The sequence below is a fragment of the Phocoena sinus genome, chromosome 1, assembly GCF_008692025.1.
Source record: "Phocoena sinus isolate mPhoSin1 chromosome 1, mPhoSin1.pri, whole genome shotgun sequence".
Lineage (NCBI taxonomy): Eukaryota > Metazoa > Chordata > Mammalia > Artiodactyla > Phocoenidae > Phocoena > Phocoena sinus.
Window position 1 is genome coordinate 89,049,409 of NC_045763.1, and position 12,032 is coordinate 89,061,440.

Here is a 12,032-nt window from a genome sequence, read left to right on the forward strand (position 1 = left end):
AGTCAGAAATAGAAAAACAAATACCATATGCTAACACATATATATGGAATCTAAAAAAAAAAGTGGTTCTGATGAACCTATGGGTAGGATAGGAATAAAGACACAGACATAGAGAATGTACTTGAGGACATGGGGAGGAGAAGGGTAAGCTGGGACGAAGTGAGAGAGTGGCATGGACATATATACACTACCAAATATAAAATAGGTAACTAGTCGGAAGCAGCTGCATTGCTCAGGGAGATCAGCTCGGTGCTTTGTGACCACCTAGAGGAGTGGGAATAGGGAGGGCGGGAGGGAGACACAAGAGAGAGGGGATTGGGGGATATATGTATACATACAGCTGATTCACTTTGTTATACAGCAGAAACTAACACAACATTGTAAAGCAATTATACTCCAATAAAGATGTTTAATAAATAAATAAATAAATATTCTTCCCCACATTTGGGACAAGATTAGGAAAATAGTATTTATTTAAAGTACGAAAATTTCCCCCAGGGATATGCAGCACTTTTAGGACACCACATGTCTAAACACCGACAGATTGCAAGGACAGGGGTGCTGATATCAGCTGCCACAAATATGCAATACTCCACAGCAAAGTATTCTCCATATTGCTACACCCAGTTGGCAAGATGTGAACTTCTTTTCCCGCGTACCACAAAGAAAAAAAAAGAATGTCTTGGTTTTTTTGCCAAAACCAAAATACACATGGAACAGTCTTGAGATCCTCTTAGAAACCCATAAAGCTAATCCTGGGCTGTAGCAGGATGTGTGACACCAGGCCCAAGGGAGACATCCAAATGTTTAAAACATTGGTCTTTCCCCCAAGTCTCATTATTACCACAGTACCATGCTTAGCCTGCTCTGGATCAATCTCTATCCCCTATCCCTAGCTCATCACTAAAGACCTTTGGAGTCTAGCATCACATGGGAACTTGTTAGAAGTACATTCTTAGGCTCTACCTAGACTACTGAATCAGAAACACTGGGGGTGGGGCCCAGCAATCTCTGTCTTAATAAGGCCTCCAGCTGAGTCTCAGTCACACTAAGGTTTGGGAGCCACCAGTCTAGCCTATATCCCTTCACTTTAATTGTCATTGGTAATAGGAGAGAGAAGCATGAGGCAATAACAAGGGTTTGGAATACAATACAATAAGGATTTTGAAAAAGTCTAAAACAGCTGCTGCCATAAATTTACTGAGAACTAAATACGAGTTGAACAAGTGAAAAAACAACCATTCTGTAATAACAAAGATTCAATTGAATTTAGTTAATCCAATGTGCAAAAATTTTGCATCTCATTTTATGGTCCCTGCAGTTGAGAAGAAGTAAAGAATGTACAGGGCAGGGAAAAGACAAGGTAGAGAACAGGCAAGTGTAGCGGATTTGTACCATGTCAACTGAAGTAAATTTCCAAGAATTCCCTTCCCTACATAGCACAGATGAGTTTGGAGCACAGAAGACATTTGCATGACATTTGAAAGGTGAAAAAGAAAGAGCAGTCATCTTCCTTTTGTGCTGTGAAGGTCAGTGCCAGGCTCAGGGCACTGCTGCACCTCCTTGGCACTTTCCTTCTGTGCTGCTCCCCTGATTGGCAGCACCCAAGCACACTTCTCCAGCTCCTGCTAGATCTCCTTCTTCAGCTTCTCCAAATCCTGGGCAGGTGCACGTTTAGCTCTGTGACAAAAGGTGCCAGCTTCTCTTGCAGGATATGCCCATCACCAAGGTTAAAGGCTTAGTGTCAGGAAGTCAGTGAGGATCTGTCTTTAGAACCATTTCATGCTTTCAGCCCTTCCCGACTGCCTGTCTTGCAAGGTTTGGGTTCCGTTACCAGATAAAAAAACAGAAACCTCATGTAAATTGTGTGATCAACTCCCACAATTGCATAAGGTCAAATTTCTAAAATAAATCCCTTTATAGTGTGTGTGTGCCGATTTTTATAAACTAAGAGATATAGAGATCGATATAGATTATATAGACAAGACAGAGACACAGAGAGAGAGAATGTTCTCTGATCAAACCCTAAGTGATACAGATTTAAGTACCTGGAAATGGGATGCTAGTGCCACAAAAATGTAAAACATGGGAGAGGGGCTTGAGTTGAGGTGACATGTAGAAACTGGAAGGATCTTGAGAAGAATGCTAATGAGAGCCTAAGGGACTTGGATGATACCGTTAAATGAAAGCCTGATGTGCCTCAAGGAGGCTTTCAATGAGGGTTTCAAAGAAAGTGAGTAAATGGATAAATAAACTGTGGTTCATCCAGACAATGGAATATTATCCCACAGTTTTAGAAAATGAGTTATCGAGCCATAGAAAGACATGAAGGAATCTTAAATGCATATTACTAAGTGAAAGAAGCTAAATCCAAAAAAGCTACGTATGGTATGATTCCACGTGTATAACATTCCGGTAAAGGCAAAACTATGGAGAAGGTAAAAAGATCAGTGGTTGCCAGAAGTTAGAGGGAAAGGAGGGACACAGAGACTAAGTACGGAGGACTTTGGGGCAGTGAAACTCCACTGCCTGATACTATAGTGGTGGATAAACGTTATTATACACTTGTCAGAACCCATAGAATATACAACACCAAGAGTGAATCCTAATGTACACTATGAACTTTGAGTGATAACGTGTCAGTGTAGGTTCACCAACTGTAACAAATGTGTCATGTGGTGGAGGATGTTGATAGCGGGGAAGCGGTGCCTCTGTGGGGACAGTGGGGACATGGGAACTCTCTGTACTTTCTGTACAACTTTTCTGTGATCCTAAAATTGTTTAAAAAGTAAAGTCTAGTTTAAAAAGAAGAAAACAAAGAAAAGGAAAGGTGGAAAATGTTATTGAAAGCTGGAGAAAAGAGTATCTTTGTTATGGAGTGGCAGGAGATTTAGTAGTCTGCTGTCCGCAGTGATGGGCAAAGTAGAAGATGTACCTGATGAACTAGATGATCTAGCTAAGGAGATTTCCAGGCAGGGTGCTGAAAGTGCCACCTGGCTTCTTTTTGCCCCTCATAGTAAAATGTAAAAGGAGAGATGAGCTGACGAACAACAGTTAAGTGTATAAAGAAGCCAAGACTTGCTGAGTTCAAAAATGAAACCTTCTCATTCTCAGCCCTTCCAAGCTTCTCAAATTAAGAAGTGACTTCAGAACAGAGATCAAATACAGTGAAGAATTATAAGATCCTTTCTTAAGACCTTAGAAAGATCTAAGGCAGTACCTGAGAAAACTATTCAGTCAGACTTATACCTTCTAAGGTCTAAGTCTCAAAAATTCACTCCTTTAAACAAAAATCCCTCTAAGACCCTTCAAGGTGATGTCTCTCAGTAGCCTCACAGGAAGATCCAGGTGAAGAGAGGCCTGTCTTGAAAAGATATGTACGTGTGCCTTTTGTCTAACAGAGTGGATTATAAATGGATTCACTAAAAACCCACAAAATTTTAAAAAGAAGTATGTCTTCTTGGATTTAAAGGACTGACACAGTACAAAATGAGAGGGCTTTGGATCCCTGAACCACTATGGGCAAGAAGCAGGTTGAGAAAACCACTCGGGTGCAAATACTGGCCATTTCTTATAAAAAAAAAGGAAGGAAGACTCAGACGGTAGAATCAAGAGCCCAGAGTCTTGAAGAATCCTTCCCAGGCAGTAGAGTTGAGCACTCATCAAGGAATTGGCAATGTGTGCCTGGCTATCTGCCAAAGTGCCATAGACCACTGGCTCTGTGTGTTTCCTGTTTTCTCCCTTTTTGAAGAGTTTGGATGCTATTATCCTGTGTTTTCTTAATAACTGTTGGGTCCTGGGCACTGTAGGGGATAGAAACTTGTTCACAGGTTTCCAGATCTAGAGGAACAATGTTCAAGGTGTGCCCAGATATGACTTAGATGTTGCAGTTTTGGTCTTTGAGCTGATATTGCAATGGCATGAGTTTTGGGGGTCTTGTGGAATGTGATCAGTATATTTCTCTCTTTTTTTACATCTTTATTGGAGTATAATTGCTTTACAATGTTGTGTTCGTTTCTGCTGTATAACAAAGTGAATCAGCTATACGTATACATACATCCCCATATCCCCTCCATCTTGAGCCTCCCTCCCACCCTCCCTATCCCACCCCTCTAGGTCGTCACAAAGCATCGAGTTGATCTCCCTGTGCCATGCAGCAGCTTCCCACTAGCCATCAGTATATTTCCACTGGGGACCAGAAAGTGGACCATGGTGACCAGTCTCAAAGATGGCCTCTGATGATGCTCACCTCCACATATTCAGCCCTTGCATAGCCACCCCCCTTATAAAGAATAAGGTCTGTCCCTGTGTGACCACTACAATATGGCAGAAGTAACAGTGTGTGACTTCTAAGACTAGGTCATATAAAGCATTTCAGCTTCTGTGGTGGTCTCTTCATTCATTTGCGCTGGGGGAAGCCAACTGTCACAATGTAGGAGACCAGAATATGCCTCCCCAAAATATGCCTCTTTGCCATAAGAATTATTTTGGTAAACAGCAGACACGGGAGAAGCTCTAAAAACAGAATAGAAGTTACCCTTTTTTAAGGGAAGTTTCTATTTTTAAAGAAAATCACAATTTGTAAAGACATCTCCCTATTTGTACCAGGAAGAAAAGGATACTCTAAATGGCAAAAGACTTGTCAATGGAGAAGACACTTACATCTGCATAAAAACCTTACCCTTGCTTACTGTGCTTTTCCTTCCCTCCCATAACTTGCCTGTCCCTTTTTCTTTGTTTTAGCTGAAGATGGTATGTAAGCCCCAATCCTAACCACCTCTTTGAATTACTCACCCCTAAATTTCTCCCATGTATATATGAGACATTGAATGAGTTCAGAATGAGCCTTCCCAAAATGTGCCACTTTGGCATGTAGACTATTTTGAGCTGAAAGGAATCAAGACCCAGCAGACTCAAGAAAAAATTTACCTCTCCTTAACCACCTAAAAGAATTTAGATGGGGGCCTAACCCAGAAATAGAGTTATTACCAGAGACAACTTCTTATCTGAATGACCTATCTAGATGGCAAGACAAACATCTAATTACCAAACATCTGCTTTTCTTGTTGTCCTGTGAATTGGCCTCCTCCCCTTTGAAGCCCCAGGCCCCTATCCTGTTCCGTATCTCAAGAGGACATATTAGCCTCAACGGCCAGACCTGCCCTTAGGTCTCATTGTCTTTGGGGGTCCCTGTATATATGTAATTAAATTTGTTTTTCTCCTATTAATCTCTCTTATGTCAATTTGATTTTTAGAACAGCCAAAGAACCTAGACAGGTAGTCGAAAAAAATTTTTTCTCCCCAACAATATACATGTTAATAAACTTCTGTTTGTTTTTCTCTTGTTAATCTGTCTTTTGTTACAGGGGACCCAGCCTAGAACTTAGAAGCTGATAGATAGCACATCTCTGATATGGCTTAGAACTTAGAAGGAAAGGAGATTTTCCTCCTGTACGATACCATGAGGAAACTCAAGCAGCCCCATGGAGAGGCCCACGTGGAGAGGAACTGAGGTGCATGGGCAACAGCTATGTGACTAAACCATCCTCCAGCCCCTGTTAAACCCTCACATGATGGGAGCCACACCTGGCATCTGATTGCAATGTCATGAGATGCTCCTAAATTCCACCAAATAATGAGAAATAATAAATGATTATTTCATGGCATTACATTTTAGAGTGATTTGTTTTGCAGCAATAGAGAAAAATACAGCAAAACTGGACATGAAGGAGGTCAGCAGGGGTAAGACTTGAAGGTGATTGATAGCACACCTCTGGTGTGATGCTGACAACAGGGGCCAGGCTGCATAAGAAAACAAATGTTGCTTAGAAGGAAGGTCATGGTTTTCACCGAGAAGTTTAAAATGAAGACTAAGTATGCTAAGATGTTCTGCCATCCCTAATAAAGGTCCTGGAATGGCATAAATTCCTGCGTTAGAAAAGTATGCTTGCATAACAGTTTCTCACTTTAAAAAGACTTTATGAGCAAATATTCTTAATAATTTACACGTGTTTGGTCTTTGCACACTTACTTTCACATACCCTATCATGTTTCATTTTCACAGTAACCCTGTCAGATAGTGACCATTAACTTCATTTTATAGATGAAGAAGCTGAGGCTTGAAAAAGTCAACTAAGGTCACAATTAGGAAATGGCAGAGCCAGGACTGAAATCCAGGTCTTCTGATTCAATGCATAGCTTTCCCCCCTTTGATCAAAGTTACCACATAGAGAATACAAAAGAAATGTTAGTCCTGTAGTCCTATCCTCTCAGAATGTAAAGCTTTGTTAAAAAGAAAAGATATAAATATGCAAAGTAGGTAATTAATGATAACTAGCACTTTATTCTCATGGAAACAAAGGAACAATGTGGATAGCAAAGGCAACAGGAATTTAGAGAGGGAAGAGATTTGCTGGCACTAGAGAAAAACTTCACAAAGAGCAGGGGGTTTTAGTGGAGGAGTTTAATATGGATAGTGAGAGGGGAGAAGTTATTCCTTTTGAAGGTACAGAAGAAATCCTGAGCAAAGCTTCAAGTCGGGAAGCACAGCATATTTCGGAAACAGAAATGAGACTACATGACTTACAATGGTTTTACTTAACAATCGTTCAACTTCATGATGGTGCAAAAGTGATACACATTCAGTAGACGCCATATTTCAAATTGTGAAATCTTGATCTTTTCCCACGCTAGCCATATGCAGTAGATACTCCTTCCTGACGCTCGGCAGTCATCGAGCCACAGTTGCTGGTCAGCCCACGATCACGAGAATAAACAACCAACACACTTAACCACCATTCTGTACCCATACAACCATTCTGTTTCTCACTTTCAGTACCTTATTCAATAAATTTCATGATATATTAACATTTTACTATAAAATAGGCTTTGTGTTAGATGATTTATCTAAGGGTAGACTAATATGAATGTTCTGAGTACATTTAAGGTAAGCTAGGTTAAGCTACGATGTTCGGTAGGTTAGGTGTATTAAATCCATTTTCAACTTACGGTATTTTCAGTTGACGATGCGTTTATCAGTACATAACCCCATCATAAATTGAGGAAGATCTGTACTTGTATTCAACAGAAGGTCCATGTTGGATCCCAAAAGAACATCTAGAGGTGAAGTACATTGGTGGCTGGTGTGAGGAATTTAAGTTTGATGCCATATTTAATGGGAAGTCACTGGAGATTTCTGGACAAGGCGGTGACCCATAGAAATGGATATTCATAGAGATAAGACCCTCTTCCAGCTTCTGGCATAAATATAGTCACACTTCCTTTACCTTTCCAACTTGTTGCTAGAAACTGTATCTGCCCTAGCAGGAAGTCTAGCATCTCTCTCCTAAAAATGGCAACCCATCCTAATGCTGAATTGTCCAAGAATTCTAAGAGCTTTCACAATTCAATTCAGGGATCATTTGTTCTTCTAAATGCTAAGAGAAGAAGAGAATGGAAAAGCCCATTAGTCCACTAGCACCATAGCTTGGTTCGCTGTCAGAGGCCCTGCACTATCTAAAAGACACTACCCACTGCTAAGGTGACATCTTTACTGGACCAGATCTCAGTCACGGCCATAGTGCTTCCCCACCCTTACATCTCAAACTTATACTTCTTTAATCCTCACATGCTTAGCCATTGTCCCCAGAACAGAGCCTTGTGCCAGGGCAACTAGATCCAAAGGGCCATCCACCACATGATGTTCAGAATCAACCTCCCCTCCTTTAACTCTTGGCCCATGCATTAAACCCAGAGCACTAGCCATTCAGCCCTTCCATTGAGGTGTTCCTATTAGGACTCAGCTCACTGGATTGTTCTGAAAATTAAGTGTGAAGCATTCACACCATCTGGGGCAAAGCAAGTTCTCAGTAAATGTTAATACCACTATTATTTTACATTCACGAATACATCTCAAGGGGTGGAAAACTTCTTAGAGATACAGGCTAAGCATATTATTGCTTTCAAAATGATTTCTAGCTCTTGCTAGCACCTTAGAACCAAAATTTGCTCACTATCCCTTTCCCATAGCAAAGACTGAGCACTGTCAAGAGGCAAATATTCAGTCTAGGCAGTTATTAAAAGTGAGAATGGATGAGTCAGGATTTCCAGTCCACACTAAGCTACATGTGTTATAAATAGGCCTCTTCTGATGGCGTGAGCAAATCAGGGCAAGGCAACTTTTGTCAAGAAAAAGAAAAAATTGTGTTTTTAAAAAAAGTTCTAGTGTTGTAGAATGAGGGATGGAATCACAAAGGATAAACTACAACTAATATACTATATGTATTTTCTGTGCTGACACTTTAACATACAAATCCCTTTTCTTACCCTATCTTCTAAACTTCGCTCAAGTTCTGCCTGTAGTGTACATCAGTGAAACTCTAAACTCCTAAGAGTACGCCAAGTATCTCTACCGTAAAAAACCATAAACGGGACTCGGATGAAGCAAGTTTCCTCAAAGACATCTTGATGGGTGAGCATTCAGGGCTACAATGCTGTGCTGTACACGCTGCCCTTCAAACAGGCCTCCTTTATTTGTAAAGTACCATCTCATCCCTAGCAGTAATGATTCAACAAGCCTACTTCCTGAGGATTAACCGTTTGGGGGTGGGGAGGATTTTAGGAACTTGCCAGGCCCTTTGACAGCTGTGACCTAAGTGGATGCTGCCAAAGTCATTTCAGTTCTAATTAAACTCAACTCCCCACGTTTACCCTTGGGCTGAAACCATAGTTTAACTAAAAATCTATATTCCAAATTCTTTCCCCGCTGCCTTCCAATTTCATTCTGTATCACAGAGACAGCACTATTTCGTGTTGAGAAACCTTGATCTAGATCATCACTTCTCTTTTATTAAGACTTTATTTGCCTTCATTGGGGCTCTTTAGTGACACATCACGACTATTTTCTTTATAATATTTCACTGGGTTTCAGTAACAAAGCTTCCTTAGTAACGAAGAAAACAATACTATAATCAAGTGTAACTGTGGTTGTCTGCCAGTCATACAGAAACAAAGAAGAAAGCTCTGGAAAAGAACATGAAACTTAATGAGTTTGCTCTGCAGGTAGTGTGCTGAATTCCCCTAAGCCCTCACTCTGAGAGTATTTTCCTGCCTGTGTCCCGGGTGCCAGCACCTGTTGCTCTTTCCTCTTCCCCGTGGCTCCACAGGGCTCACTGTGGATTCATGTGTCTGAGGCTGTCTGTCCTCTCACCCTCTGGGGACAGTGACTGACCAGCTACAAAGCAGGGATGACTGACAAGAGATGGAAGGACCCCTGTTTCAGAAGGTGTTTAAATTCCAGGGGACTATCTGTGAGCTGGAAAGGAAATGCCAGGGGGCCAGCACCTGATAAGCAGCTGATCACATTCTCAATGTCATCTTTACGGTGTGTCATCTAAGCAACAGGATTGGAATAGTTAGACTCCCTGGAACCAGAGGGTCAGATCCAGACAAAATTACCTCGGCTTTTCATCAGGGTAATGACTGTAACCTTTTGCATTCCCCAGATGGCTTTATAGTCAAGGATCTTAGAGAGAGTTTGCCAACAATTAATCTCAGCAGAGGCCAGTCTGTTTCGGGATGGACACTCTCACTTACTTCTTTCTAGTCCATAGTGTGCTCTCACGTGGACCGCTTGCAAGGACTGAGACTAGAAAACTATCATAGTACTAGCAACATTACACCTTTTAATAAATGATTCTATCGAGGACTCAGTGGTCCATGCTGAGTCCAAAAGTGGAGAAGCACATGCAGAGTGGCTGTGAAACAATGCCTTTACCAAGAGTGGGAAACACACCAGCATCTTTCCACCAAATTGCCCAGCAGTCCCAGTTAGGAGCTTGAAATCCAAGCACCTAGAAACTGGGCCTGAGACTGACCTGTCTTCTATGAAATGTGCTATTGGCAGAATACTAGTTTAGGTCCAAATAATATTCCTTAGAGAGAGAGATAACAAAACAAAAAGGATAATTCCACAAACATGGTGAAAATGGAAGTTTTCTCGAGAAAGTTTATAATCAGTAGTTTTCATTGTGCCCAGAAAAGAGAGGATCATAGAATCACAAGATTCTAGAGCAGGAAGAGATCTTGGATGTCATCTAGACCAATTTCCTTATTTTACCAAAACAAAACTGTAGACTAGATTTTTTCCCCCAGCAATCAGTTGGTTAAGAACAGGTTTCTACTGAAGGGGAAGGAGCCAGGTAGGGACAGGAAATAAGAATTTCCTGAGGAGGGCAGAGCTCTGTGGTATTCCCCATGACCAAACTGGCCATGAGGATTAAGATGCTGAAAGGGGAAATAAGAATGCTGGAAGGGCAAATACAGGAAAACCAAAACCAGCATCATTTCGTTTCCCAGATTCTACCAGACTGTCCTTGAATGTACCCTGGAAGGTTACAAACGAAAATGAGGATCCCAGGTCTAAAGTGAATTCAACAAATTATAATCCAGTGTCAAATAAAATTGCCACATGCATTTCTGGGGTGCCTTGAAGGTACTCCATAAAACGTGGCAATAGGGACTTCCCTGGTGGTCCAGTGGTAAAGAATCCACCTTACAATGCAGGGGACGTGGGTTCGATCTCTGGCCAGGGAACTAAGATCCCCCATGCTGCAGGACAGCTAAGCCCACGTGCCACAACTACTGAGCTCGCGCACCTCAACTAGAGAGCCCACATGCTGCAAACTACAGAGCCCATGCACTCTGGAGCCTGCACGTCACAACTAGAGAGAAGCCCACGCCGCAGTGATAGATCCCACATGCCTCAACGAAGAGTCCATGTGCCGGAACCAAGACCCAACACAGCCAAAAATAAATTTAAAAAGTAAATAAATAAATTTTAAAAAGTGGCAATAACAACATGCCTTTTGCCAAATATAGACCTTACCCTACGTTCCCTCATAATAATGTTAAATAAGATATGAATGAATAGAGAATTAATGAAACTGTGAGGCAGAGTCCTACGAGCTTTCCATAGATTTCCTTACAAATTTCGGATAATAAAATATATAACTAAAACTCTGTACTGTTTGACAATTAAAGACTGCCATTTCCCAAACTCTTTGACAATGCTGTAGTCTCACACTGCTTCTAAAAATTCCTTTCACAGTTGCCTCTATAGAAGTTTATGTTCTGCACTATTCTTAGCTCTCAGCTAGGTCTCAGCAGTTGGAGAATTCCGGGGAGTCCTCAACGCCAAATTCCAGGACACAAAGCTAATACCATAGCTTCAAACTTCTCTTTTTAAAACGAATGATTTTAGGTTTCAGTTATCAAAAGAATGTTGCTTTTAAATATAATGTAGGCTAAAACAAATATTTTTCTATAGCAAACTCAAAATAGCAACCATTTCAATGAAACCTTATGACAGGAGCGGCAATGGGGGTGATAAAGATAAGTAGGTATACTTATATATATATCTCTTAAAAATAAGTTTCAGATTTAATATATGATTCAAGTACCAAACTTTCAAAGAAAATCGATATTTCACACAGAGCAACTTGATTGTTAAATTTATTAGGCTATACTGGATGCATTTCTCTACTTCTCAGATTAATTCATTGATCAAATATTAATTGAGCACCTAAATGCTTATGAATAAAACAGACAAAAATCCCAGACTTCATGGAGCTCACACTGTAGTGGAAAGAGACAGACAGTAAAAAATAAACATTAAAAAAGAGCAGGTAAACAAATGGGACCTAATGAAACTTCAAAGCTTTCGCACAGCAAAGGAAACCATAAACAAGACCAAAAGACAACCCTCAGAATGGGAGAAAATATTTGCAAATGAAGCAACTGACAAAGGATTAATCTCCAAAATTTACAAGCAGCTCATGCAGCTCAATGACAAAAAAACAAACAACCTAATCCAAAAATGGGCAGAAGACCTAAATAGACATTTCTCCAAAGAAGATATACAGACTGCCAACAAACACATGAAAGAATGCTCAACATCATTAATCATTAGAGAAATGCAAATCAAAACTACAATGAGATATCATCTCACACCAGTCAGAATGGCCATCATCAAA